At 38.5% G+C, this 25,555-nt stretch overlaps 1 long non-coding RNA gene across 2 annotated transcripts; it reads right to left on the reverse strand.

The window, feature by feature from the left end:
* Positions 1–2,562: 2,562 nt before the first annotated feature.
* Positions 2,563–3,840, reverse strand: LOC133784040 (uncharacterized). Of its 2 annotated transcripts, XR_009871093.1 has the most exons (3): positions 3,601–3,840; positions 3,400–3,481; positions 2,563–2,753 (listed from the first exon to the last, which is right to left on the reverse strand). It is a non-coding gene; the product is annotated as an uncharacterized LOC133784040 (long non-coding RNA). The 2 variants fall into 2 exon arrangements; XR_009871092.1 differs by having other exon boundaries at positions 3,400–3,840.
* Positions 3,841–25,555: the final 21,715 nt, after the last annotated feature.

Here is a 25,555-nt window from a genome sequence, read left to right on the forward strand (position 1 = left end):
TGAGACTTAAGCCCCATCAACTTACGTTCCTCAACTACTACACAGTTACTAATGTTTGAGCTATAACCATCAGGTAACTTTAAATCAAATAACCTTTGGCAAAACATTGTCTTCTCTGATCTAGAAAGTGTGTAAGATGCTGCTGGAAGTCGTATAATCCCATCTTTCTCCACCGGATGCAAGGCCTTCTTGATACCCAAATCCTTTAAATCCAATCGAGCATTAAGATGATCTTTGGATTTTCCATTCAAGCCCAACAATGTGCTAATAATACTATCACACACATTTTTTTCTATATGCATAACATCCAAATTATGACGAACTAACAAAACCTACAAAGATTAAAGACACATCATCAACAAATTGAAGTTACATTTTATAAGCTTAAACTTTCAATTTTAAATAACTTCAAAATATATTAAACTAACCTCCCAATATGGTAGATTGAAAAATATAGATTTCTTCTTCCACATTCCTTCCACCTTATTATCCCGACTCCTTTTTTTGGGATTCATATTTTTTCCAAAATCGTTGGTAATTTGATTTAGTTCTTCAACAATTTCACTACCACTCAAAACTTTAGGGGGGCCCCTTTCTTCTGTAGCTACATTGAACCATGCTTTCTTAGACCGATATGGATGATCAAACGGGAGAAATCTCCTAGTATTTTGGTATGAAATTTTTTTACTATGTTTCAGCCTAGTTGCACATGTATCATTACCACAAATCGGGCAAGCTGTCTTGCCTTTGGTTGTACACCCAGCAAGATTTCCATATGCAGGAAAATCGTTTATTGTCCACAACAACATTGCCTTCAAATTGAAGAAGCTTTTGTCGAATGCATCATAAGTATGCACTCCATTATTCCACAATTTGTTTAAGTCTTCAATAAGAGGCTCCAAATAAATATCAATATCGTTTCCAGGTTGTTTACGACCTGGAATCAATAATGACAAAAATGTATTTTCGTCCCTCATGCACAACCAAGGTGGTAAATTATAGATAACAAGCATCACTGGCCAACAACTATAAGTGGAGCTTAGACTTTTATAGGGGTTAATTCCATCAGCAGCTAGTCCGAGCCTAAGGTTGCGTGGTTCAAGATTAAACTCTGGCCATCTTTCATTAATGGAATCCCAAGCAGGTGTATCCACTGGATGTCGCATCTTCCCATCAATACTTTTATGAGTGAAATGCCACCTTAAGTTTTCAGCCATTTCTTTTGATCTAAACAATCTTTTCAATCGGGGTATTATCGGAAAATACCTCAAAACTTTGGCAGCCTCACCAACTTTAACATTCTTTGTGTGTTTATCAACTTTCCATCTAGAAACACTACACTTTGGACAAACATCCATTTTAGCCTTCTCCTTTCTAAATAAGCAACAATCATTAATACAAGCATCAATCTTTTCATATTTCAAATCGAAATTTCTCAAAAATTTCCTAACTGAGTACATGGAATCAGGAAGTACATTGTTTTTGGGAAACATATCACAAAGGAGTTCTAAAAGCTTTGTAAAACTTTTGTCTGTCCAACCATTCAGATTCTTCAACCTATATAAAGCTACAATTGATGAAAGTTTTGTGTATTTCTCACTCCCTTCATATAAAGGAGTTTCCGCATCCTCCAACTTCTTTTGAAGATCTTCGTTAACAAATTCATCGTCTTCACCACCTCCACAACCTATATTATTGTCCACATCATCCATGGCAGCAGTCGTGTATAAATCAAATGCATCCATATCATTCGAAACTTCGTCAACTTGAGTATCAATGGGTTGCTCTCCATGGTGAACCCAAATACGATAAGTTGGATCCATTCCGGTTATAAATAAGTGCTCAAAAACATCATCAACACAATGATGATTTAAGTTTCGACACTTCTTACAAGGACAGATAATTTTATTTGGAAAACCATAATTTCTTTCTACCATTTTCACAAAGTCCCATGCTGCATCCGTGTACTCTTTTGTAGCTCTACATATTTTTTTTTAAAAAAGAGATTAACCTTAATATATTTTCTTAGGCCTTCAATATTACTTGAAATTTAAAGTTATTTTTGAAATAATACCTGTTTAGTTTCACCCAATTTTTGTTCAACATTTTCTTCACTTAGCTGCTATCTAAGCTAGCTATATAAGTCCTAGTCTTCTTCATAATCAAAAAAAAAAAAAAAAAATCAGATCAAGAGAAAAAAGGACAAAGATATTTAGTTGTTTATAAATTTATTTGCCTTATAGGATTCATACTTTATCAATTGTTCAATAAAGAATACGAGATCAAGTTCGAAACTGGAGTAGAGACAAAGATCACAGTGATCTTTGTTCTTCAACCAATATAATTCTTGTGTTGGTTTCATTATTTCTTTTCTTCTTCTCTATTTAGTTTTCTGGGCTATATTCATTTTGGTTCACTTCTGTTTTTACTAACATTACATTCTGCACTCTACACATTTATTTAAATGTGCCATTGAATATGTTGTTCTAGTTTTGAGAAAGAGTTTTCTTTTAACTACTGACTTCGTTATTTGATCATGAGTATAACATTTAGAACAAGAGATAATACCAATACAAACAATAAATTTAGTTCAAGTTTGATTTAAACAGAATAACAAACAAATAAGATCATTCAATCTCTATAAGCATATAAGCCCATTAAGGATTAAACCTGATGCTCTACAGAAATGTCTTCTCTCTCTCTCTTTAACCTAAGGTAGAAATGTCTTCTCTCTTTATCCGAAGGAAAAGTACCTGCAACAATGCACAATATGTTTCAATAGGATTAAAAAAAATATGAGGAACAAGTTTGAGAGAATACAATAATGAGCAAAGGAGAGAGTTATTGTGCAAACATTAAAACAATTAATAGACAAACGAAACCAAATATCTTTAATGGAAATGAAAATTAGTTTCACTTTCTTATATTTAATATAACTTGTAAATACTATAGATAAGAAAATGAAATTCAACACAAATCAACCAAAGACAACAAGTAGCTAACATTCTTTCAATACATATAAATACACAGATATAATAAACCCAACAACTATTTTTTTTAGGAAGACTAGTAGATGTTAGAATTGTAGAACACTCAACAAAAATGCATAAACATTAATATCCTAATATTTAAGCTACAATTAGAACAAGTTTTATCTTTCTTTCTTTCTCTAAAAAAATAAGAAATTAATTAAAATATCTAAAGAATATTCTATTGATTGTTTTTGCATATACAACAGTGACCAAAAAAAATTGTAATAGTATTGGGAGGGAGGGAATGAGCTTGTGAATATTCTTGTTCTTACTGCATGATGTAGTTTGAGTGACATGAAATCATGCATGCACAGACACATTTTGTACATTGATATCAAGGGAAACTATCCATAAACATAACACTTACTTTTTGGCAAGTCCACCCGTTGTTTATGTTCGTGGAGTGAATCCTGAATAACTGAAATCGACGAAACAAATAAGCATCGAGCCTGTGCATCAATATTCAGGATTAGTCCAGCAGAATAAATGATCATTTAAGCTTGTTAAGGCATAAAGGACAGTTACGAACTAGTATGAACAAAAAACGCCAAGTACAGAAACACTATACCAACTTCAACACCAGCAAAAACACTCTCCAGAAATTCAGAACCCGTGTAAATTGCTTTTATTGTACTCTTGTGGTCCTGAAATGATTGAAACAGAACTCATATAAACTGCTTTTATCATTAGGCAAAACTGATAAGATCTTCCTGCTTCAAACAATTGCTAACCCAGTAATTCAGAGAAAAAAACAGCAATAAAATCCAGACCAATCAACCCAGAATTCAATTCCAGCCAGAAAACAGTAAAGAGAGAGAGAAACAATTTAGTGCCCATCAAGTGTTCTTGTATCAAAGTTGGTAGATAACTGTAAGATGGAAGTACAACTTTAAGTTTTCTGAATCCAATCATAGTTTTGATTTGTTTTCTTTAATTAGTACCATATAATTCACTCCAAGTAGAATGAAATAGCTCACTTTACCTTTATATTTGGATATTAAATAGAACTCATCATAGAGTATATGACAAAAATAGAGCAAACTCATATAAGAAAGTAGATAATATGCCAATATTGTTTTAGTTAGTTTACATACAAAGTATTGGCTTATAAATGTATAAATCAAAATCAAAAGAACAAAAAACAAGTAAAATATTTTTCAACAGCCCATAAATTGTCTATTTGATAAAAAATAATTGAGAACAAATAAATAATCCCATCATTTCATCACGAGAGAAACCTCTAAGAAACCAACTCCACCAAAAATTGACTTAATTTCATTTCACCTACGAGAATCTCAGCTCAGAAATTTCTTGAAAACCCAAATGCTGATATACATAAATTAGATTAATCAAAACATAGATATGGAAATTAAAGAGTAACATTAGATACCTGATAGAGATGAAATGCGGAGAACCAATGAAGAGAATTTAGGGGGTGAAGTTTTCTTTCTTTCTTTCCTTTCCGTTTTTCCTTTCCTTTTTTCCTAAGAATTCAGGGGAAAAAAAAAGAGTATGAAGAGCAAGCACTGTATTTGGGTTGAAGATCGACAAGTAAAAGAGGCCAATTTTTCTTCTTTTTTTGAGCAAAGCCAACTCAAAAGATGCTTGGGAGACAAATCATTAGGGCACAATTGGAAAAAACTTGAAAAGGAAGTTGAAATTTTCAGGGAGAGAATTGAAGACATGGAAATGAAGAGAGAGCAAAGCAATGAGATTTTGTCTAAATGCTTGGAGTCTCTTTCATCAGCAAATGTGAGCTTGGAAAGGATCATAAAAAATGTGGCTGTAGAAAAAACTGATGATGATGATGATGTCAAATTCATTAAAGGCATAGAAAAGAGTGATTCAATGCGTTTGGAATTGGAATTGACTGAAGAGCTATTGGTAGTTACAAGACTTGCTTCTGAGGCTGAAGAGAAGGTGAATGAGTACAAATAATTGAGGAAGAAGGAGAAGAGGGAGTTGGAGAATAGTGTGGTGAGTTTGACAGAGGAGAATAGAGATACCAACAATTTGCTGAGAGCAGCCTTGTTGGAGAAGGAAGCTGTGGAGAAGAGGTTGAAGGTGAATAGCGAGCAGAAGAGAGTTGCCCTTTTGCAGATTGCGGAGCGAGGTTTGCAGAGAGTTGGTTTTGGGTTTATGATGGGAAGTGGGAACACTGAGCAATCACTAGAGAGTTTTTCAGGAACCAAGTCAGATAGCAGTGAGTGTGAAGAGGATGCAATATTTCGTAACTGTTTTTATTCGTATCTATTAGATTTTGCTGATTTTTGGTTTGTATTCTACAATTGACTTAATTGGGTAGTTAATAAAATTTATATAGATCTGGCTCCCCATTCCCCATAGTCTGTCTCACCAAATCATACCAGAGAGAATTTTGGTTCAGAATTTATTTTATTGGGTCTAAAATCTGGACTTGATTTCGAAATTCTGATAGGATGATTTACTTATTTGTATGTAAACTCATACTCTGACGTAGAAAATAGGTGAATTTTTACTTTTTAAATTTTAGGTGGATTGGAGATCTAGACATATATGTAATTAAGATAGTGGGGTTGTTGAAAATATATAGAAGTTTCCAGGATTTTGATGAGGTATAAGGGTGTGGCTCTTCTACTAATTGGGAATTTTAGCTGTGGGTTCATTTCAAATTTTATAGAAATTACTTGACCTGTGCGTTGTGGTGCCTAGTTGAGCTTGTTAGTGATATAAGGTTGTAAATTTTCTATCCTCTCCATGAATAAAAGCCTGGTATGTCTGTACTAAGATTACCTACCTTTAGTTGATTAAGAATGGCCAACACCAATTTCATTATTAGCCTGAAACTGGAACTAGATGATTGACCTTTGAGAATCGGACAAATGTTAAAACTATCTAATTACTGTCATTTTGAAATTTTCTTAATAGGCATCAACTGTGGAGATAATAATGAAGAATGTGGTAATTCCTGCTAACACAACTAAACAGCAAGCACAACTACAAACTAATGCTAAATGTTAGCAATAATTAAAACTGATGCACAAGAACACAGAAATACCAATCAAACAGTCGAATGCTAAAGTATTGCTACAGCTATTATCTCAGCAAAACAGAAAAGAAAATAAAGCAAGAAACACAAACAGTTTTATACTGGTTCGGCCAAATGGTAGTTCCTACTTCCAGTTTCTCCCCTTTATTGATCTTGATACAATGTGTATACAACTCTTGATTACAGCAGCTCAATCTCTCAATGATCAAAACACCATGAACATGAACAAATACAAAAAAATACTCTCGGGAAAACTTTTGCCTCTCAAAACACTTGAGAACAAGAAAAGTGATTCTTGTTCAGACTTTAATCTCCTTAGCTATGATTCAGTATGAATCAATCTCACTAACTCATCATACTCTGTACTCCAAAGAGTTCTAACCATCGGTTTAAATAGAGAGCAAAAGACTAATCTAACCCGAGACTATTAACTAACTTAACCACCTTAACTATATTAACATTAACTTTTATATAGTTAAGACTTCTTGTTTCTTTTATGTGGATTACAAATACCACAAAGAATTTATGGCTTGAGATAACTAAGTTGAGGCGATCTTTGGAAGAATCCAGGTATACCCTTTACCATTCAGTTACTAAAGAGAAAACTACAACATTTTTAAAAACAATTCTATCTGTTCACATCTTTCTATGCCCCTTGGAGTTTCTTTTTGGTGTTTTCTATTACTTAACATCAGCACTATGCCCAGGTCAGACACCGATTGCAGAGTCTTACAGAGAAACAAGCTCAAATTATTGAAGAAAACAAGTTATACATCAAGGAGTTAGAGGAAAGACAGAGAATTGTTTTTAAAAATGAGATAATGTATACAATTAGAAGAAACAAAAATGCATGCACTTACTTGCTGGGTAGAGGTGTACTTCGGAGCTGCTTGATTAACTGAGAGAGAGTGATCGGACGGGAGAGGCACCAACTGAGAGAACCGAGAGAGACCCTTGGCTGTGCTGACTGAGAGAACCGAGATGCGGGTGGGAGAGGCGCTGGGTTCGTCTGGGTTCCTCTGAGAGAGATTCACAGTGAGCGGGTGGGAGAGGCACTGGGTTCGTCGGCGCTGGGTTCGTCTGGGTTCCTCTGAGAGTGATTTACAGTGAGCGAGTGGGAGAGGCACTGGGTTCGTCTGGGTTCCTCTGAGAGAGAGATTCACAGTGAGTGGGTGGGAGAGGCGAGTTCGTCTGGGTTCCTCTGAGAGTGAGATGGATTATGCTATGGAGTGAAAATGGAGAAAATGGGAGAGACGGGTAACGTGGGAAGAGAGAGAGAGACGGGAATGAGGGAGGGGAAATGGGTTTTTCTTTGTCTTTTCCTTGTTCAATTAAGCTGCTTTGACAAACAAAAAAGAAAAACAATAAGCGCCAATGAAATATTACTCCCGCCAATTAAATGAACAGTGTGTTGTATAGATTATGTAACATTTTAATAGCGTTTTTTTAATAATGTCCAAATGCAATGCTATTAATGAAGCTTTTTCTTGTAGTGTTGGCTGACTTATCATTCTGATTTTACAGGTTGTGACCCTCAATCAACGACTTGGAGACCTAGTGCTGACATAGTCTCTCAAGCTTAAGAAGACTCGGGAGGAGATGGATCGTGTCCAGGTGGAGCTTGCTCAAATCTAAGAGATTGCAGTCCCCCTAGAGGAACATTCATGACTCCAAAAAGAGGTGGAGGACACCAGGACCCGTGTCCGAGAAGTGGAGGACCAACTGGTCATGGAGAAGTTGAAGCTATCTGTCTTGGAGGAAACATCCTCCAAGTTTCTGGAAGATGCTGTAGGCCGCACATAGACCATGGAGGAGGAATTGGCCCGAGTCTGCGAGGAGTTTCGGTTGAGCCGGGTGGAGTTTGAAGCCCCTGTCGCTGAGTTGGAAAAAGCCAAAGGGGAACTGGCCAAAGACCTCGACATGATGGTTGAGGACATGCTCTTCATTGCATGGTAGAGCAACAAAGACATGGATCTCTCGTTCAAAGAGGATCCCAACATGAGGACTAAGCTCGAGGCATGCCTCAAGGCGAACGCTGCCCCCGTGGCTCAAGAAAGAGAGGCCTCAGCTGCGAGTTGGGCTCCTGAGGATAACCTGGTGATGATGGTAGAGGTGTCCCCCAGTAATTTTCCTTGTTTTACTTTTTTCTTTTTAAACTAAATAGGTCAGTGTGCCATATTTTTTTGGGGTATAGACAATCAACGCTCGAGCCCTCGAGCACAGTTGTAATTATTTTCCTGTTTAAGAACTATGCAGCTTGCCTTAATTTTTCATTTGGTTTGGTTCTATGAATTCATCGTAACCTAATTGCCACAAGAACAAGCACTCAGACCACTTTAAACATCTGGTTCTATAAATTCAACGTAACATGACTGCCACAAGAACAAGAACTCAAATCACTTTAAGCACTTGGTTCTATAAATTCAACGTAACATGACTATCACGAGAACAAGAACTCAAACCAATTTAAACACTTGGTTCTATAAATTCAACGTAACACAACTGCCACGAGAACAAGAACTCAAACTACTTTAAACACTTGGTTCTATAAATTCAACGTAACACAACTGCCACGAGAATAAGAACTCAAACAACTAGTTCTATAAATTCAACGTAACACAAGTACCATGAGAACAAGAACTCAAACCACTTTAAAGAATTGGTTCTATAAATTCAACGTAATACAACTCCCACAAGAACAAGAACTCAACTCGTTTTAAAGGTGATTCCAGCGTTTAGTGTCTCCTGTAGGCTCATAGTCCTAGAAGTAATTTTAACGCGAAATTTACTATTGGTCCTAACTCGGTGTCCTGTGTCCCTAAAATCCAAAGGTTTGGGCTTTCAAGGGGCCTTGCATGTGAAACCGCATGCCCCCCGAGTACGCACTACCGGGGGGTCAGCCAGGGGTTTCAACATTGCTCTTCGAGTGCATATCTCATCACTTCTAGATCATCTCACACCTCCTCGAGCTCTATGTCCACAGGAGGTGATGTTAATGAGGTTCCTAAGCACAAATGGCTCAGGCATCCATCCATATCTCACAGGTTAGGATTTGGTTATAACTCCTCGGGCGCGTGCTGTCCTCGGGAGGTAACCTGAATCTCTGAGTTCGCGTTACACTGGGCTTTCTCCAGGTTTTCTGATTATGGGATATAGTGACACTAGGGGTGCTTCGCTCATCGACTAGCCAAGCTCCCCATGTCACAGATTTCCTGGGGGCCAAGTAAGGGGTACTCGGTCTTTCGTTCACATCTTGAAATCAAGAGACTTGGTCAGAGCTCCTCGAGCTCGGTGTCCATGGGAGGTGACAAAAGTCTATTCTCGCGCTACTAAGATTATCTAGCTCCTAGGTGCCAAGCTTTGTTCTGCCTGAAACAAGCTTAGTCTTCTAGGCTAGACTTGACTAGTTTCCTAGGATTTTCTATTCTCTGGGTGGTGACGCTAGGCTTACTCCTCTTGATGGCTTAGTTTCCTAGGTCGTTCCCTGTGAGGTTGTATGCTGTCTTAACCCCATGCCCCCCAAGTGATTGGAGATTAGTCTGTGATCACTTGTCCAGGCGAGCGAGTGCTTGTACATAACATTAATAGAATAAAGAAAACCAAAAAAATATAAGCAGAGAATAAATTTCTTATCATGTTTTACATACATGGTTTCCATTAAATTTGCTTGAAGGCTACAAAGGGTATTACAAAAATAAAGAATGTTTGTTGCTCATATCACTGGTAATACTGGCAAAGATGCTCGGCATTCCAGGCATGAGGAGTCAACTCCCCACTTAGTCGAGCTAATTTGTATGTTCTCGGACACACAACGCTCTCGACTTGGTACGGGCCTTCCCAGTTAGGTCCCAACACTCCTGCACCGAGGTCTCAGGTGGCTAAGAAGACTCTTTCCAACACTAGATCTCTGACCCTGAAATTTCTATCCTTCCTTTTGGAGTTAAAATACATGGCTACCTTCTGCTGGTAGGGTGCTACTCAAAGTTGAGAAGCTTCGCGTAACTCCTCCACGAGGTCCATGAATCCTGTAGTAAAGCATGGTTCGTGGTCGAGTCATATGTATCCTGTTGGTGTATGGAGATTGCTGCCTCAATTGGGAGCATAACCTTGTACCCATAAGCCATTGAGAAGGGCGAATGGTTGGTGGAGGTCCTGGCAGTGGTGCGGTAGCTCCACAATGCCCTAGGCAGTTCCTCGGGCCAAGTTCCTTTTGCTTGTTCTAGCCTCTTCTTCAAAGTGGATTTGAGTGTCTTGTTAACTGCTTCCACTTGGCCATTGGCCTGCAGATGGGCCACAGAGGAGAAGCTCTTTATAACTCCATGCTGTTGACAGAAGTCCATGAATACTTCGTTGTAGAACTGCAATGCGTTGTTGGAGACTATCTTCCCCAGAATCCCGTACCGGCAAACGATGTTCATGGTGACAAAGTCCAAGGCCTTTTTAGAGGTGATCGTAGCAAGTGGCTTAGCCTCGACCCACTTCATGAAGTAGTCGATGGCCACTATGGCATATTTCAATCCTCCCTTCCCTGTAGGCAGGGACCTGATAAAGTCGATGCCCCAGACGGCAAAAGGCCAAGGGTTGGTCATCTGTGTAAGCTCATTTGGAGGCACTCGTGGGATGTTGGTGAAACGCTAGCACTTGTCACATTTCTTGACATAATCCATCGGATCTCCATTCATGGCGGGCCAAAAGTACCCTTGCCTTAAGATCTTTCTGGAAAGGCTCTGCCCCCAGCGTGATCCCCGCAAAAACCCTCTTGTACTTCTCGGAGAATCAGACTGGCTTCTTGCTTGGACACACACCCAAGCAAAGGCATACAGTAACCTCACCGATAAAGCCTATTATCCATGATTATGTACCTCGGTACTTGGTAAATAAATTTCTGAGCTGCCTTCTTATCTTGGGGTAGCTCCCCGAAGACGAGATATTTGAGTATTGGCTACATCCACCCATCTTGGGGTTGTATAGACTGCACCTCGTTTGGAGACAAGATACTCGGAGAATCCAAGTAATCAACAGGGACCAAATTGATCAACTCAGCATCTTTGGTTATGGCCAGCTTAGCCAGGGCATCAGCATTGAAATTCTGCTCTTGCGACACCTGCTGAATAGTGACTCTTTGGAAGTTATGCAGCATTTCTTAAGCTTTTTCTAGGTACGGGGCCATCTTCGTTCCTCGGGCTTGGTACTCTCTGAGAACCTGGTTCACAATGAGTTAAGAATCGCTAAAAATCTCGAGGCCGTCGGCCTTGAGCTCCAGTGCCACACGGAGGCCAGCAATTAAGGCTTCGTATTTCACCTCGTTGTTAGAGGCGTTAAACCCAAAGAGGAGGGCACTATGCACTCTGTGCCCCTCAGGTTAACCAAAATAAGTCCAGCCCCGATGCCATTTTTGTTCGAAGACACATCAACGAACAACTTCCAGACTGGTCCAAACACTGGGGTACCCTCAGTCTTCTCCTGATTCCCTTTGCACTCGGTGATGAAATCAGTGAGTGCCTGACCTTTTATGGCAGTCCTTAGAAGGTAGGTGATGTTGAACTGACTTAACTCCATCGACCAATTCAAGAGTCTTCTCAATGATTGGTTTTTGAAGGACTTGCCTGAGGGGATGGTTTGTGATGACTTTAATCGGATGCGCCTGGAAGTAGGGTCTTAGTTTTCGAGAGGCGACCATTAAGTAAAATGTTAACTTCTCCATCAGCGGGTACCTAGACTCTACCCCAAGGAGTCTTTTGCTAACATAATAGACGGGGTGCTGAACGAGACTTTCTTTCCGCACCAGTGCAGCACTAATGGCATCCTCCGAGACAACCATATAGAGAAAAAGAGGCTCTCCGTCTAATGGCTTGGACAAAATAGGAGGATTTTCCATGTGCGCCTTGAGCTGCTGGAATGCTTGTTCGCACTCTTCCGACCACTCAAATCACTGACTTCCTCAGAGGACATTAAAGAAAGGGATGCACTTGTCCGTTGCCTTGGAGACAAAATGGCTCAAAGCTGTGATCCTCCCTGTCTGGCTCTGAACATCTTTATGCTTCCAAGGAGACGACATCTCAATTAGGGCCTTGATCTTCTCGGGGTTCGCCTCAATTCCCCAAGCACTAGCAATGAAGGCTAGGAATTTACTATAGGCAACCCCAAATGTGCACTTTTAGGGGTTTAATTTCATTCTGAATCAGCGGAGCTCTGTGAAAACCTCAGTCAAGTCCCCTACATGGTTAGAGGCGGTCCTAGACTTTTGTCCACATAAATCTCCATGTTTTCCCTCAACTAGCTCTTGAACATCTTGTCAACCAACCTCTGGTAGGTTGCGCTAGCATTTTTCAGTCCGGAAGGCATCACGAGGTAATAGTAGACATCCTTATCGGTTTGAAATCTAGTATGCTCATGGTTCACGACGTGCATGTATATCTGGTTATATCCCAAGTATGCATCCATGAATGACAACAACTCGTAGCCAGAGGTGGCGTCGACCATCTGGCCACTCTTGGGGAGTGAAAAGTAGTCCTTCGGACAAGCCTTATTAAGGTCTGAGAAATCAATGCATGTCCTCCAAGTGCCATTTGGTTTGGGCACGAGAACAGGATTGGACAGCCACCTGGGGTATTGGGCTTCTCAGATAAATCTGTTAAAGAGGAGCTTCTCCACTTCAGCCTTGAGAGCCTCTTTCCGAGTTTGATCAAATGTATGTTGCTTCTCCTGGACGGGAGCAAAGTTAGGATCAATATTCAAGGCATGGAATATGATGTTCGAGTCAATACCAGTCATGTTGGAATGCGACCATGCGAACACGTCTTGGTTTTCTCAGAGGAAACCCACCAACGCCCCTCGGACTTCCATTTTCTAGCTTCCCCCAACTTTCATTTTTTTGTCGAGGTGGAGGTATCAAGAACTACCTCCTCCACTTCCTCTATCGGTTCAATGGATATCTCCTCTTGAACCATCGAGTCCAACTCATCGAACTCGGCCTCCTGGATAGCTTGTACCTCCGATGCCTCGGGCTTCTCGAGGCCTTCTTCCTCCACCATCATCACGGGAATTTTGAGGGAGACATTGTAACACTGTCTCGCCTTTTTCTCGTCTTCGCAGACTGTGTTGATTCCTACGTCTGTGGGGAACTTCATGCACATATGGCAGATGGAAGTGACGACTCTAAAATCCACTAGTGCAGGTCGTCCCAAGACAGCATTGTACGCCGAGGAACAATCTACCACCACAAAGGTGCAGTATTTGAAGGCCTGTTGAGGCACCTTTCCAAGAATTATAGGGAGCTTTATTTGTCCCATTGGGATGAGGGCCTCTCCCTAGAATCCATAGAGAGTCAAGGCACATGGGGACAAGTCTATCGTGGTCAGCCCTATCTTCTTGAAGGATGACTTAAACAAGATATTCACCGAGCTCTCGTTGTCTACCAGAATCCGCGCCACCACTTTGTTGGAGATTTGACTCTCAATCACCAATGGGTCGTGGTGTGGGAAATGCACTATCCGAGCATCGTCTTGGGAGAATGTTATAACTTGGTCAGCCATTCGGGGCATTTGGGCAGGCAACTGATCAAAATCCATCACCTCATCATCGTGATTCAATTCTCACACATACCTGTTTTGTGAGCTTCGGGAGGTACCACCTAAGTGGGGTCCTCTCGAGCTGGTTCCCAATTTTTTGTTCACCAGAGGAGGTCCTTGGGCCACTGGATGTTGTGGGAACACAAGAGCAATTGTTGGAACCTATGGAGCAATAGGTCGTACGAGCAGTCCTGCTGTGGGGGGTTGTGCCTGACATGCTCCACCCTTGGCATATTGGTGGAGGTGTTCCAACTTGATGAGATTCTCGTTCTCATCCTTAAGCCGGCGACACTCATTGTCGTTGCCCTATGTCATTGTGAAAACGAAAAAATTTTCCAGGGTCCCGCCTTTCCCTGTCCCTCTGGATGGGTTGCGGCTTCCTGTAGTGAAGGTGTTGTGTCGTGGCCACGAAGATGTTTTCTCGGGAGTCTACCAAGTTGGTTTACTCAGAATACTGCGGGACATACTTCTTGCTAGAGGTGGCTCCCAGCTCAGCCTATGTGGTTCCATTTCCCTTGGGCTTCCAGCCCTTGCCTTTCCCCCTGGGTTTACTACTGTCGAGAGCTCAACTGGATTCGGGAGGTTGGGATGAAGCAGCAAATCCAGCACTGAATGCAGGTTGAAAAGCACTGTATCCAGTGGGTGTTTCTCTATATCCTGCTGGAGCCATACTGAATCCAGGAGCGGGCATGGTGATATAACCAGAAGGCGAAATGCTTTGGCTGGGTTAGACTCCCCCCGAGCTCGGTTGGACGAGAGAAAAAGGGGAATATTGGATTCTCGAAGCCACGGAGCCAGGCGTGGCCGAAGTAGGGAAAATGGTTGGTGCTCCGAACGCCCCAATCTGAGCATCCTCCCAGCTATTATATTCTTGCACTTGATGAATGAAGTCGTCCAGTTGTCGGCATCCCCTCCGTTGGAGGTCATCCCAAAGTGGGGACCCCGTGCTGATGCCAGCTTGTAATGCCATCGATTGCTGGCCATCATCAACCCTTTTGGTTCTCACCGCTTCCTCGTTGAAGCGTTTGATGTACGCCTTGAAAGTCTTGAAGGATCCTTGCTTTATATTGGCCAAGGCATTGACCTCAAAGCTTACATTTCAAACTCGTATGAATTATCTTCGGAAGGCAAATAATAACTAATTCCATGATTGAATGGATCCTGGTTAGTGCTTTTTGAACTATTCATCTATTGATCCCGTCAGGGGTGATCGAAAACACATGACACTTAGCGTCATCGGAGATGTGATGCACCGACATAAACCTATTGAACTTAGACAGGTGGTCTGTGGGGTCCCAGCCACCATCATAAGGTGGTTTGGTCGACATCTTGAAGCCTTGTGGTAGAAGGGCCTCAACAATGCGAGGAGCACATGGCTCCACTTCTTCGTCTTCCGAGTCAGATTCGTGGCCTTGTTTCCTGGCCATTCTGAGCATGATTTGCTTCAGGATTTCCAACTCCGCACAGAGTGGGTCGCGATCTTGGTTGATGCTCTGAGCTAGGTTATCTCTTCTCCAGGTGTTGATATTATCCCAGAGGTCTGATAGATTTCTCTCGGTGGGCTCGTGTGCCTTATTGCATCTTCGGTGTAACGCCCTACTACCTTAGGGCCGTTACCAAGTGAGTTTCAAAATAAAACTGTGTGCAATTAGCTCGCTAACCGAGGTTTTTAAAACAAAAGCGTGACTAAGCAAAAGTTGAGGCTGTAATCTTTTGAAAATGGTTTACTTCATTGAAAACTTCAAGTATTTAACATTTGGGATCCCAAAATAAGGTTTGAAAACTATTTACAACTTAAAATAAGTTTACAGTCGATAATTATTAAAATCACAGATTATTACAGCCATTTATCAATTAAACCCCCAACCAAAGCAGTCGGGCAGGCCAAACATGTACGCGTCGCTTCATGCTCTCCGTACTCATGGTTGGTCGACTCAAACTTTGCCCTTACCTGCAACACAGAGCACCCGTGAGCCAAAGCCCAGCAAGAAAACTCATGCAGTTCATAACATATGCATATAATATACCAGCATATAATCCATTGACAAACAGGAAACCATCAGACTGAACAAACACGACCATGTCGCCCCAGAGGCCTAACCCAAGCCTGGGGTCTCGGTCCTTACCATAAGGATAACTCATGTATCCATTGGGTCCCACCCTGACTATAAGCATCCCATGTGCTAGGTGTTACTCCCGGCCCCGCTGCTGTTTGTGGCTCCGTTGCCGTTCTCGGCTCATTTGCCGTTCTTGCTACTATAATCACATATAGTATAATTCAAATAACATTCAAACATATGACAATTTTAATCAAAACTATGCCATAATCATGTAATACAATTTAGGGCCATGTCCGGCAATCAATTCAATTAAGTCTGCACCCTAACATGTAATGCAATATAGGGTCGTGCCCCGCAATCACACTATGGGCCCATGCCCTGTCCTACGGGTGCTATAGTTTTCTTACCTGTCAATTTGATAGCTTTCAACACTTGACTCCTTGAGCACGATCCCACACGAGCCTTAGCACACACCTAAACACAGCCATAGGCCAAAGTCAACACCGAACCCCAAGTCCGAAAACCTAGCCTCGGGACTAATCCCGAGCCCCCCGGGAAGTCCTAGATCCACAAAACAAGGTGGTGGAATCGAACCCCGAACCTTAGGTCAAAATCCCTCAAGAAAAGCCCAAAAACCCCTTTCTATGAACAGTGCAGCGCTACAATGCTCTAAAGAGGGCGCTGTAGCGCTACAAGCAGAACCACTCGTCCCCAGAAACAGGGCCTAGCGCTACAGCGCCCAAAGACTAGCGCTGTAGCGCTAGTTGCAGGCAGGCAACACCAGAAATCATTTTCTGCGATTTCCTTCAACCATTTCAACCCCAAACTTGTCCAAATCTTTACCAAACTCAAAAATCAAGCTTATAAACACTCTCCACTCATCCCAAGCATCCCCAAATCTCAAAACCCAAGCTCATGCATCCCAAATCTCAAGATTCACCATGGTTAACCCTAAACCCAGAAATTCAGTCAAACAACAAAGTTAAAGGCTCAGAATTCATACCGTTGATGCAATTTCGACCTTGATTCATTCCCTAGACCTTCATAGCTTGCTCTTCCTCAAAGCTTTCCCAGAAATTCCCTAAAATTCCCATCAACTCAGCTCAAAACTCAGCTTAAACCAGCCAACCCCTTAAAACTGAAAACTCTAAAAACTTACCTCAAACATTGATGTGATCTTGCTAATCCTTGCCAAATCTTCAAGTCCAACTTAAGATCCTTGATGCTCAGCCTATCCTATCTCTCCACTGAGCTTTGCCCCAAGAAATTTGAAGAGAAGAGGTGCTAGAACCCCAAACCGATCCTTTGGAAAACCCCTCTGTTTTCTCTCTTTTCTTTCTTTCCTTTTTCTTTCTTTTCTTCCACAGCCATCACACTTTCTCTATAAATCCCACTAAGTGTATAAAGCCTCAATAATAAATCTCTAAAAAGCCAATTGACCAAAATGCCCTCCCTATTAATTCTAAACCCATTTGTCCAAGTAGGGCCATTTTAGTCATTTTACCCAATTCCCACTAATCCTCAAGTGTCTCTAATATTTTCCCGTTGCTTTCCAATACCTGATTAATCACCAAATATGTAATCCTCATTATCAAAATTAACCTCAATATATTCTCTAAATTTCTTGTTTATACCCCCAGGCTCGCCCCGAGCCGGGTATAAATTCCCGCCATGACTTTTCCGCTAATCTGCTCTTTGGGATCGTCTCGAGTCACAAATCACAGATACATCCACATACCAATGTGGTCTCAACAATCATCACATAATAATACAGTTATGCCCAAAATGGTCAAAATTACAATTATGCCCTTCTAACACAATCAAAGCCTACATGCATACTAATACACATAGTCATGCATCTCAAATATTCAAATAATCATATAACATGCTTTAAATCATAACCATGCATTTAACTCATTAAAATCACACATAAATCCCATCATGCCCTCCTGGCACGCTAATCAAGGCCCTTAAACCTTATTAGCGAATTTGGGTCGTTACATTCGGGCATTGAGGTTATCTTGTAGGATAGCCTGACCTCAAAACACACCGTTATCCTCGAGATGAGCCACTTCGGTTTCTCTGTCGCACTCGATATTTTCAATTACCGAGACATTGATACCACGCTCTCGGTTCTATGGGGCATTCCTTAGGGGGATCCCTATACCGTTATTCTTACAGGGCTGGTTAGATCTTGAGGGGACACTAGCTCCAGGCCTCACACGATCTGTATGGGCACGTCGGGGTGGAACGCCCCGAGCTCCACGGGCGCTGATTACCTGGTGGTGTCCTCGGGCCCCTGGGCCATTACCTTTACCAGCTAGCTGAGGAACCTGGTGGCCCTTGGGATTTTGACGAGCCCTCTTCTGCTTTGGAGCAGGATTATCGTCAACCTTTCCTTTACCAAGATCATGTGGTGGCATCGAGGTTCCAACTCCTGCTGGGTGCGTTGCAGGCATCCCAGCTGGCGGATCTCGCGCCTTTGTAGCCAGGTGCTTGGGAGGCACTCTGATTGCGTTAACAGGTGGCACTCCAACGAGGTGCGCAAGTGGCATGCCAGTTGGGTGCCCAGCTGGTGCATTTCCATTGGGGTCCACTCGCAGCCCTTGGGCTGCAAGAGTGGCCTCCATGGCAAGCACCATCTCTTGTAGAGCAGCGATGTTACCTTCTTGCACATCGATCTTTTGTTGTTGCGTGGCCACCAGCTCATGAAGCATCACCACCTCTGGCGTCTCCTCCGCATTCATGGGCTGAGGGTATTCTTCCTTATAGTACCCTTGGTCAATGCCATCATCTTTGCCATCGTACTCGACGTCCTCGTTGTAGTCCTCTACCATCTCAGGCACGTCCTGAGGTGGTTGTCGACTGGGTTCCCCTCCTTCGACTCCGGTAGGAGGGAGGACATCATCTACAATGTTTCTTCAAGTAGTTACCATGGTTGTAAGTGTTCCAAATGCTTTCTTCAAGCTCTCAATAAAAGCACCAAAATGTTGACTGCCTTTTTCGCAATCAACCTTAAAACGAGATATTAAAGAAACAAGTAACACGAACGGAAAGGATTTTTACGTGGTTCAGATTATAAAAGAACCTTAGTCCACTAGTATCTGGTATTAAGAAGATTGGAAGCTCGTTATGGCAAGTTTCAATTGTGTAGTCTAAGGTAGCGTTTAGATTGCTATGAGTACAAGGTGTTTTCTCTCTAAAAAACTGACCCCTTACAATGAGACTTCTGACCTTATTTATAGAGGCTGGGGTCATTAAAACTAATCATTCATAATTAATATACATTCTTCCCATTATTTGGGGGATTAATACCAATTCAATGCATTGGGCTGCATTGAATAGAGACCACGACCCAAACAAGATATGTGGGGCCCACTGCAGAAAGGTACCTACTTTATGGGGAACATGCCCCAAGTACTATCACGACATGTTGTATGTATCTGCGTGTCAGACGGCGTAGTGGGAGTGCAAATTTTTGAGTTGTACAATCGACAACACTATGAACGGATTGCCTAAAAGGTTGTTAGGCACTCTTCTGATGCATCAAACTCGCATTGGCTGACACCTGGCTTATCTTTTAGATCCCGAGGACAAAGTCCTCGACCCAGAAGATAACTGATGGTAAGAAAACCGTGGACTATCAAGCAGCTCTAGGGGCATAGCCTTGGAGAGACGTCTATAGCTCTTGGGGCATGGCTCCAGAGAGATGTCCGTGTCCTTTATCCGAGGGGAGTAATCTCTGAGGAATCGACCCTTGATGACTGATCCTCGAGGCGTGGCCTCATCTGAAGAAGTACATGTCCTTGCCACATGTCCTACTCGGACTGCCACGTGTCCTTGGGTGAAAGCACGAACAACAAAATTTAATTAAATAATTGAAATAATAGCTTAAAAATCCATATATGGCTGAATGTTAGGTATTTTGTCAAGTCTTGAGATTTTTCCATTTTTAAATTCAAAGCATAAAAATCTTTAAATTCAAATACTTTTATTTTCTATAATTATATAATAAAGCAAAAACATTATTAATTAATTAAATATAATATAATAAATATATATTATAAAATGATTTCGTGTATATAACGAAATCTTATAAAATTTTATTAAAGCTTTATATAATAATTATAATTATATTTAAACAATAAATAATTAATTAAACCATTTATTCAAATTAACTAATTATAATTTGAACATTAATTTAATACTACTTATTAATTTAACACAAATTTGTCATAATTAATAAATTTGTCCAAATTTCTCTTTTCTTCTCTAAATTCTATATCTTAGAAAAAATGTCTAAAATTGACACAAAACAATTTCGACAATCCTAATTGATAATTAAATCAATTAATCATGACTATCTAGATAATTTAATCAAAGACATTGTAGGAACCATGGACCCATGAATTCAAGCTCTAATAAGTTACCATAAAATTATTTGTTAATTCTTCATGACTCTACTAAAGACTCGGAATTGCACTCTTTAACTCATGGAACACTTTACACTTTAAGTAAATACGTTATCCATTGTTACAGTCATAATTTGTCATTCAATCCTCTATAGATGATCTACAACTGAGTCAGGTACAAATTACCATTTTACCCCTCATTGTATTTTATCCTTAAATACCACTAAGTTCCTTATAAATGATATATATGTGAACTTTAATCACAGAAATGAGTACTCAATCATTTAACTCGTTGAACCAAGCTATAAGGTGATCATCATTTCACTTCTTTCTAGAAGCTGTAGATGTTCATATCTATGATTAACACTCTCACTCATTTAAACTACCAAGTCCCCAAGATGTAAGTATGGGCTAGTCCGTAGGGTAAGCTGGTAACGAACAAATCAAAGAACTTGAATAATACAATAAGTTAGAATACTAACCATTCATAATTGAGATTGAATTGACCTATGATCAACTTTATGATATGACTTTATTAGATAATAACGATACATTTACTTATCTATATAAAGTCAATATCTGTCCAGTCCGATGTAACAAATACATCCGATCTTATCTACTTTGTTAATGTTCTAGAAAGAACATAACACTACAATGTGTAAGTAGACCATATCGTAGATTAGCAAGTCAGTGTAAATCCTGTGCACTGACTAATTTTAAGACTAACTTATTTTTTTACATATAATCATATTTATATTCCATTGTGATTATGTCCAAATATGATTAGCTATATGCTCGGAATTTAATAGAAGTTCATATTAAATAAATAATCACGAAAATAAAACATGTGAGTAAAGTGATTGACCAAGTCAAAAATGATTTATATTTTTTTATTGATGATAAAATGATATTACAAATGGATTTTAATTAGGGCATAAAACCCCCAACAATATGTGTTGTATATATTATACAAGCAACATAATTAGCATACTCCTAGTCCGCTTGAAATAAATTATCTATTTGATTTAAAATCAATCCCAAGACAATATGGTACTGGATTTTTTCAACTTATACCATCAAGATAGTATCAAATAATTGGTCTACCCATAAGTCCAACGTTGGAGACTACCACAAAAAGTACTTCCTGACCACCAATATGCCGACCACTTTCCTTGCTTTTGAACATGGAGGTAATTAATTTTCCTCGTTATTTAAAAAAAAAATTCTTATACTTTCCTCTTTTTTATATTCTAACAAAATCTTTGGTAGAAAGGTCCTTGGGTTCCACCAAAGCCTGACAATGACATCCGTTGATGAACTGTTGCTCTAGCTAAACTTTCAAACTTGGGAAATAGTTGCAGAACTCTGGTTACAACAACTAACCTTCGAAAAGTTGGTTTATTTAAACCATGTCACTTTATCAATATCCAAGGTGATCGTATTGTCGAGGAACATAGCGATCAGGTCCTTGATAATCAAATTGAGGATGAAGAGTTGGTATTAAATAAGAAAAATATTAAAATACACAATGGAATGTATAGGGAGGGATTTTCAAAAAATCATTAATACCAGCTAGGATTATACATATATAGATATATTAAATAACATATATAAGGAATTGAGATTACCTCTTGTAGCTTATCAAGTGTCATTGAGTCTTTTAGTAAAAATCAACGATCTTTTTTTCCTTATGAAAACTCACACCTTAGCATTCCAAGTCGTTCCTCTAACACACAAGGACGTGTGTGGACACGTAAGATTCACAGGTTGATTTAGGCTCTCTAAATGTACTCTGTACATAAAATTTAAAGAGGTTTGAAAAAAGAGAGAGGCTATAGAAACTTCTAGAATTTTAGGTTTAGAGAATTCAATCATTTCTTTCTTTTGAAAGAGTCTGATAACCTAGAAACAACTGACATAGAAAACAATCGCTTATTTTCAAGTTTATAAAGATAATTAAACTATTTGAATTAATCTTTATTTAACTAAAATAAAATTTATTAGTTACAATTTATTTTAATTATTTAATTTAAATCATATTTACAAAAGAATAATTAAATAAACAAATTAACTCAAAATTCGAATCCCAAGGATATGGTATACACACATGTTATGCCATTCATTATTTGATACGGTAAGTGGCGTGAGCCACATAGTGTGTACCCCTGATTTTCTCATTTCTTTGTTTAATTAATTTTAAGACAAGATATTTATCCCAAAATAAATATTAGTTTATTAAGATTTAACTTTATCTTAAAAAATTGCCACTTTTAAATAATTATCTTATAATAAGATAATAATTAAACTCTCTCAAATATTAATCGAAACACGATTACTATTTTTTTTAATATAAAGTTTTTCAGATAAAAACTATATAGTTGATTAATTAGTTAATTCACAATCAATCAATTGTCCATAATTATCACATAATTATGTCCTTGCCCTGGAAAATTAATTCATTTGTAATTTAGTCCTTATCCCTATAAATCTTTCATGTGACATCCTTACCCTTTGCAGTGTAGGACAAAGGCAACCTGGTGACTATTGACCTATAATAGGAAGCTCCAATAAATCAAACTATTAATTAAACTCTTTAATTCAATAATATTATTTATTACTTCCATTATTACTCCACTATAAATATGAAATTGCACTGTAAGTATTAATAGAATTATATTTACAGAGTTTTCTCTTGTAGTCCATTTATATAATCAATAATTGTAGTTATATTCTCCATTTATTGGTTTGTTAATTAGAGCTGGTCAAAATTACATTTTTACCCTTCTAATTACCTCTTGTTTCTTAAGTATCATTTATTCACTAGTGAATAATTAATCTATAATCATATTATAGATTTGAGCTCAATAATTATTCAGTTCCAGAATTAACCCTTAAGGGAACCAATATTTAATCTATTAGGAAAGCATAGATTCCATTATTGTAAAATCATATTTTTCGCCATTCATGATATTGAATCTCCAAAACAAATGTCACTAGCCTTGTTATATCAAGAGACATTAACGAATGAATCAAAATATCAAATAAACACAAATAGGAGTTCATGATCACTCAGGACTTAGACTGATCTAAAAATGATCATCTATTATGATAATAATTAAATATTTATGGCAAACGATAAGTTTATAAAGATAGTTAATTTATACTGGTATTGTCATATATAATCATTATCATATACATCACCTATACCAAGATGTCTATCCACATTAGTAATCTGAATCTATACTACTTGCATCTTGTTTGCTTAGTAAACCGTACTAGTAACTATTCATTAAAGATTCCATACTTTAATATGTTACTGACTATTTTATTCATTGTATATGATCTTAATTCTCTCGTACTAATACAAGATCATATCCTCATAAATGAATATAGAATTTATGATATTTATACAAATTATCCAAATAATAATTATAACATTCAAATATAATAAAATTTTACTTTTATTTAAATCAATAAAATATTTTTTTACATGCTTTTAGGGCATAAACCCAAACATGAAACAACTTGAAACATGCTTAGCCAAGCATATCAGGGGAACGTCATCATATGCTCTAAAGATGGCTCCAACTTCAGTCACTCTTCGATCGACATGCATATCATTGTCAACATTCATTTTGAGCAAAATTTTCAAGTTTTTGATAAAGAAATTTTAACGTGTGACCATTGATGAGTGCGTATTTTATGCACTCTGTTCCAGGCCTTATTCAGCATACCGTCCACGTCAGCAATGAGCGCCACGTGGTGACATATATGGCATATCTGTAACGTCCCAATTTCCCTAATAAGGCTTAGTGCTTTGATTAGGGGGCCAGAAGAGCAATAATTGAATTAATTAGGTGTTTATGAGATTATATGCATGATTATGTGGATTATTTGAGTTATATTATGATATGACTATTATAGAATGTTTAGGTATATTAAGAATGATGTGGACTCGTTTCTTATTAGAAGGGCATTTTCATAATTTTGACTCGTTGAGGGTATCTTGTAAATATATATGTTCTATGATTGTGTAACGACCTCCTTTCTTAACATACATATATATAGTGTAAAAAAAAAACAAAGTTTTACCTGAATATAACACTACTGAAATTCTGAATTTACAAAACTTTATTAAACAATACATAAACTAATGTTCATAACTTCAAACCGTACAATACTCACAACTAAATAAAAAACTTTATCTTACATACAAATCTTAATACTTTTATAAATAATTTTTGTGGCGTTACTACACCTTAACGTAAAAATGAAGATGTATTCAACCGATAAATTGAAAGCTTTATGTAAATTACAACGTTCATGAAATACTTTTAAAGCTTTAAGTAAATTATAAAGTTCACAAAATACTTTTAATGAAATATAGTTATAAAGTCAAGTTTCTCGTTTATTTATAAAATAGCATAGCAGAACTCCACTCCCTTCAGGTCAGCCCCATATGTACAGTCATGTTGGCTCCACGTATACTCATCAACAATTTATATTTGGGGTCTCTTACCTACAATACAAAACATTATCTGATGAGCTTAGGCTCAGTAAGTAGAATAACTACCTCATATGCATTAAAAATAAACATGCAACATGCTATGTATTTTCTTTCTTTCTTTCACTTTCCTTTCTTTTGGGCCCTAGAGGATGTTGCTGCCGACATTACATAGGGAATCACATTCCCACCTGAACATAAACATGATAATAGGGAATTTCTCCCTCATAAACATTCATTATATAGGGACGTACATCTCCCTCCTTACTTATTTGGGACTTAGGTCTCCCAAGCAGCACCTCTACTTTAACGCTTTCAGTAACTTGTCTGTGAACATTAAGCGTGCTTATGCATAATAAATATAACATTCTTGAAAATAATTTATGCATAAGAACATGGCAGGATAACATATAAAGCATATAAATGCACATAAGACACATAAAAGACTTGTATTGTAGATGAGGATTCTACTTACCTTGCGTCTTGATAAAACAACCGAAATTGTTAGCTTCCTGATAAAAATAAAAACTATTAACTTACATAAAATCTACATGATGTAACTTTAGTTTATGATTGTTGTTATTCTATTTTTTTTTCTTATTTTATTGTTTATTTTATGTCTAGGCGTATGGTCATACTATATTTGTCCATGGGAAGGTTCTGGTCTAAAAGTCGTGGTCATGGTCATGGTCATGGTCATACGGAAATGTCCAGGTCATAGTATCAGTCCATAATAATAGGGAATAAGGTCATATAATAAAAGTCCAAATAGTCCAAAGTGTGACCATAGCCTATATAAGTTTAGTATTATAAAGATACATAAAAAATAGTTTTTATTTCAATTTTGGCATTTGTAAAATATGACGACATGGTAAAATAATCCATATATAAATTTTAGCATTTTAATGGCATAGTAAAGTAATCTATATAAATTTTGGCATTATAATG

Source organism: Humulus lupulus, chromosome 6 (assembly GCF_963169125.1).
Source record: "Humulus lupulus chromosome 6, drHumLupu1.1, whole genome shotgun sequence".
Taxonomy (NCBI): domain Eukaryota; kingdom Viridiplantae; phylum Streptophyta; class Magnoliopsida; order Rosales; family Cannabaceae; genus Humulus; species Humulus lupulus.